Source organism: Hemiscyllium ocellatum, chromosome 4 (genome assembly GCF_020745735.1).
Source record: "Hemiscyllium ocellatum isolate sHemOce1 chromosome 4, sHemOce1.pat.X.cur, whole genome shotgun sequence".
NCBI classification, from domain to species: Eukaryota; Metazoa; Chordata; class Chondrichthyes; order Orectolobiformes; family Hemiscylliidae; genus Hemiscyllium; species Hemiscyllium ocellatum.
Window position 1 is genome coordinate 53846408 of NC_083404.1, and position 5658 is coordinate 53852065.

General features: G+C 39.7%; 1 pseudogene; it reads right to left on the bottom strand.

The window, feature by feature from the left end:
- Positions 1-4171: 4171 nt before the first annotated feature.
- LOC132815154 (small ribosomal subunit protein uS3-like) lies at positions 4172-4898 on the bottom strand (annotated as a pseudogene).
- Between the last annotated feature and the right edge of the window lie 760 nt (positions 4899-5658).

The following is a 5658-nucleotide window of genomic DNA, read 5'->3' on the forward strand; positions in this document are numbered from 1 at the left end:
GGTATGTACATCATCCTATGGGATCAGGAGGCCAAACTGGAGATGGTAAATGAGTGGCGATAGTCCAGGAGGAAGTGAAATGGTTAGGGGAGACACAAAATAGTTTTGTGTTTCAAGTTTCTATTTCAGTACATCAACTAAAAAAAACATGATATTTCAGCATGTCCAAGCTTCATACATCCAAGTCTGATACATCAAAATAGACTTTATCAATATTCAATCTATTAGTGGTCTATAATATATTCATGAAAACAAAACTTTAATGTGTTAGAATATTTATAATTCTTGTACAACAATGATAACTTTATGAATGATTAATAGATGAAGCCAATTTTAATATAAAATGTTAATTATGATGGCCTTACAATGATTGAATTTGAAATTCACTAAGCTCCCTGATAATCATAAAAAAACACATGGTTCACTAATGTCATTCAGGGAAGAAAATCTGCTGCCTTTACCTTGGCTGACCTATGTCACTCCAGACAAACAGCAATAGGGCTGACCACTACCTGTGCTCTGAAATTGAAAGCCATTCAGTTGTACCTTCCCGTCACCTTATTTTCACAGAGCAGTTAAACAAGAATAGAACTGAATGGACCACATAGCATTGTCCCAGGTGTGTCCCAGAAGTGACATAGGCACACCAAGCCTGGTCATCTCTGTAAGGTCCTGCTCACAAACATCTGGGGACTTATTCCAAAATTGGGAGACCAGTCCCCTAGACTAGTTAAGTGACACACTGACATGGTCATACTCCCCAAATCATATCTTCCAGTCTTCATCTCAAAGACCGCCAACCCCATCCCTGGATGCATGCTCTCTCAGCATGACAGACCTTGTAAGAGGTGGCAGCATGGTGGTATACAGTCAGGAGGGAGTTGTCCTCGGGGTCCTCAATATTTACAGTGTATCCGATGAAGAGTGATGGCATTAGGGAAAATTTAAGCACGGAAAGCTCTCATGATTCCCACAATTCATGAATCAAGATATTCCGAACACCTTTGGATGAAGTTCTGAATATAGCAAGAGCTGAATATATTCTGAGTAGGGGATTTCACTGGCCATCATCAATACTGGTTCATCAGTATCACTAATAAATTAATCTCTAAGTTTACGTTCCATTTATCCCTTACTCTATCATTACTGTCAAGCTAGGGATTAAACTTGATTCAATCAAGTTTGCCAAAAATCAGCAGCCAGAATATATAAAAAGAGATGTAGATCTGGTGCAGCTGTGTCCATGATAAACAGAAAAGGCAGAACCTGATAGACAGTGCTCAGCAATCATGCTATCTATCAATCCAATCAAAGTTATGTATTCTTGTCACATCCAGTACTGAATAGTTGTGGACTACTTAACAAATCACAAGAGAAGGGAATCCACAAGTACCTCCACCTTCAGTAATAGAGATCTCCACCACATCAATTCAAATGACAAAGCTGAAGCATTTGCAGAAGTGCTGAGTCAGGAGCCATCTTATCCTCCACTGCATCACAGATGTCAATTTTCAGTCAATTCAATTCACTCCATATGCTATCAAGAACAAAGTGAAGGCACTGAATATAACAAGAGGTGTGGGCCCTCACAACTGTAAAACTAACGGAACTAGCTGAACCCCTCTGCAAGCTGGGCATTTACCTCACAATGTGAAAAATTGCTCAAACATGTCCTGTTTGTCAATAGGGAGGGAATTCCAAGATTTTGCCAGTGACAGTGAAGGAAAGGTGAACTATTTCCAAGTGAGGATGGTGAGTGGTTTAGAGGGAACTTGCAGGTGATGGTGTTCCCATTTATCTGCTGCTCTTGTCCTTCGAGATAAGTAGTCATGTGCTTAGAAAGTGCTGTCTGAGGATCTTTGGTGAACTTCTGCAATGCATCTCGTAAATAGTACACACTGCTACTACTGAACATCAGTGGTGGAGGGAGGGCATGTCTGTGGATATGATGCTAATTAAGTGGGCTGCTTTATCCTTGATGGTGCCAAGCTTCTTGAGTGTCGTTGGAGCTGCACTCATCCAGACAAATAGAAAGTATTCCATCACGCTCCTGTCTTGTGCATTGTAGATATGAACAGGCTTTGGGTAATCAGGAGGTGAGTCTCAGTCATTGAGATGTGATTCTCATTCCTGAGTGAAGAGATGTCTATTAACAAGGGTTGTCACACATTGTCACCCTAATTTCTACCTAATCTCATCTCATTCCTACATATCTCCCATTCTTACACCTGCCAGATAAATACCTGATGGTAAGGATTCTCAATGTGAAAGTCTCTTGGATATGTTGTGACTCCAGCTCACTTTTGCTCCTCTGGGTTTCATCTTGGACACCGAGCTCCCACAAATTAGGGTACACTCCATGGGCCAGTGACAGCATATACCTCACATATACCGACATATAACATGTGAGGTACCTGTGAGCTTCTCTGCTTCGTCATGGCACATCTTCAACTCACATAGAGTGCTCTGCACCTTAAAGCTCACTGGTACTTTTCATTGTGATGATACGATAAGGCCACTCAATGCATAGGGATAGGCACCCAGCTCATGGACTGGCCTGGGGAGCATCACTGGTCTGCTCACTTGCCCCCTTAGCAACCATGTACTTTGCACCTCCTTGAATGTTCACATTCTTGTCTTGCTTTCTGTCATCTCCCCCCATTACCAAAGATTGAAGATTACTGGCTTTTCCCTTTGGTTATTCACTGTGCAGTGATCAGGAGATTTATTTAGCTCACCAATACTCCAGAAACTGAAGGCTCTAAACACTTATCAGATTCAGATTAGAGCTTATCAGAGTAATTCCAGAGGGATGCGGAGACCAACTAAACAACCAGAGGCAACTTATCAATTTTCTGAAGACCAATATAAACCAGGCCTGATTTAAGCAGAGGCTTTTGGCTAAATAACAGACAGACAAGTGCAGCAGAAAGCAGTCTCACAGTGTTGCTGTGGAGACAGATGATGCAGCACTTCTTTCCTCAATTCCTACATCGCCTGCACACTATATGCAGTTCAGTATAGGCAGTCCACATAACCTGCACATCTTGGACGGGGGGAGGAAACTTACACAGACACAGGAAGACTGTGCAAACTCAACACAGGCAGTTACCCAAGGTTGGGATCGAACCTGGGCCCGTGGCTCTGTGAGGCATCAGTGCTAACCACTGAACCACTATGCTGCCTCTTTTCTCAGTATGAAGTGCAAGGGGTTAGCTCCTGTTTTAGACTATATAGTGACACTTGAAATCACCCTGCTTAATATCACCCTGCAGCAATTGTATTACAAGCACTTTAGTGGCATAACTGGGAAATTGGGATGGTCATATATTTTCCAGTGATGACTCCAGGTGCCAAACAAAGTGAGAGCACAGCGTCAACCACAAAATAGGCACAGTATCAGCTAATGTCTATTTATATCATAATTGTTTGCCTTTATAAATGACAAAAATTGTTATCATTTGTCAAAACATAGACTGTACAAAGTATAGAATTAAATTTGATGAAACACTCGTATTTATTAACTTTTCAAGTGTGTGGATCATATTGTGCTATCTCTTCTATGGAATGGCATCTCCAGACAGTTTGCAACTGACTTGAAAACCCGAAGATTATTGGTGTTGAATTCAAGTAGATTTTATGTTCCAGTGCTAGTTACATTACTGTCATCTCTGAAATAGATGTAGTCACTCTTGATTCCAGTTATTCCCCACCCCTCTCTGAGTACCTTTTGCTCTGGAAAGCTTGATAATCAATGTTGCTCGTGTTAATTTGCTGTAAATAGGATCTCAATGAGGAAGCGCAAAAATAACAGGTGGATTTTATTTCAGCTATTTTACACACCTTGGGAAAAGATAGCTGACCTCTGTTGGAGTTAATTAGGACCTTCTAAAGGATTTTTCAATAAGTTGCTTAAAATGGTGAAGGTTTAAATAGAGTTTTTAAATTGTTTCCAATGTCTGAAGGGTCAATCACCACAGAGTAGCAATAAGGGATTTGCACCATAACCAGAGGTGATATTTTCCAGGTAATGTTATGATCCCAGCTGATATCATGACTGAACAAGTCAGATCCCTGACTGAAATCGGATTGGATTCTATTTTGCTAGTTTTCTTCTTTTGTTTTATCCAAAAAAATATTAGAATTTGTTCTTTCAATGCTGGTGCACCAACTATGCAGTTGAAACTGGCCCAGGCTGCTGGATTACAGATTGCTCCATTTTGCATCCCTTCTGTTCTGAAATAAATGTAGTTGACAAGATCTTACCCATGGGCTCAACAATGCTGACATGATCAGGATACAATTTTACTACTTAGGTCCCCCGTTAGCGTCATCTTAACTTTAATTCCAAACACACCATGTCCCAGCAGTATATGGCATTCAGCTGTATCAACATAGTTGTTCACTGGGTCTCCATGTGGATCATCAGACCATCAACAAATTTCATGGACTTGGTCTCTTGCCTTGTAGTTTTCTGGAAACTACCACCTCGCAGCCTTGGTCCACTTTCCATAATAAGGGTGAAAAACAGAGTAAGAGGCTCGGCCAACACATTGCATTGCAGTGATTCTGCCTGCACAAAGCCCTCTAGTGGCAACCTTTTCAGTATAAAACCCAATATTTCCCTCTGGAAAACCAAATTGCTTATGAGCAACAGCAGTCAATTCACAGTTTAATATATTGAGATGGTCTTTTGCTCAAACACAAGCATACAACGCGGTCTTAACAATGAAACAGAACATCACTATATGAAATATAAATGATAATAAATGATCAAGCTATTTACATATTGTACAATTTTCAAGATTTAAAAATGTAAGGTATAAATAAATTCCATCTATCACAACACCATCAATTTACTGTAATCGAATGCCCAAGAAAATTTGCTTTTCTATCATATCTATGGATTTACCTTAACTGTTTCTTGCAATTCCTGAGCTTGAAAGTTTGATAGCCTTTCCTTAATTAGTCACACACTGAGCTTCGACCTTCTCAATTTCGAGTACTCACATCAGGGTTCTAAACAAACACTCCTGCTCTGGAAATTTCAAACAAAACCCCTTACACTGAGGTTACCTATCCCCTAACTTTTCTGAACTAACTAGTTTTTCAGGAAAATCTGTTTCATAAATTTAACGCCAACTAGGATTACTGCAAACTGAAACACTAAAGTTTTCCACAAAAAATTATCCTTCTAACTGAAAACAGGCTAATTTTCTTCGATGTCTATTCTGCTGGTTTGTAAATCTTAGCCAATGCAAATAAATTCCCATTATCACTCCATAGATTCTCTCTCTCATGCTAGTTTTTTAAAAAGGCTGCAGAAATATTAACAAGTTAACTATTAAACCTCTTCATACAATCAGACCAAAATCTAAATGCTGCAAGTTCAAAATCTAAGCTCTAAAATAAATGATATTAAAGTATGTATAAATCACAGCACCAAATGGTGACAATTTGGACTGCAGTGTCTGATAGTACGGTGAATACAGTTCAATTGTCACTTTCAAAAGGGATTTGAATGAATATCTCAAAGTGAAAATACTATAGGGGCATGGAGAATTAGCATGCAACTGTACCAATTGAAACGCTCTTTGAAACTGGCGTGCCACAAGGATAAGTGCTGGATCCTATGGTTTTCGTCATTTATCTAAATGA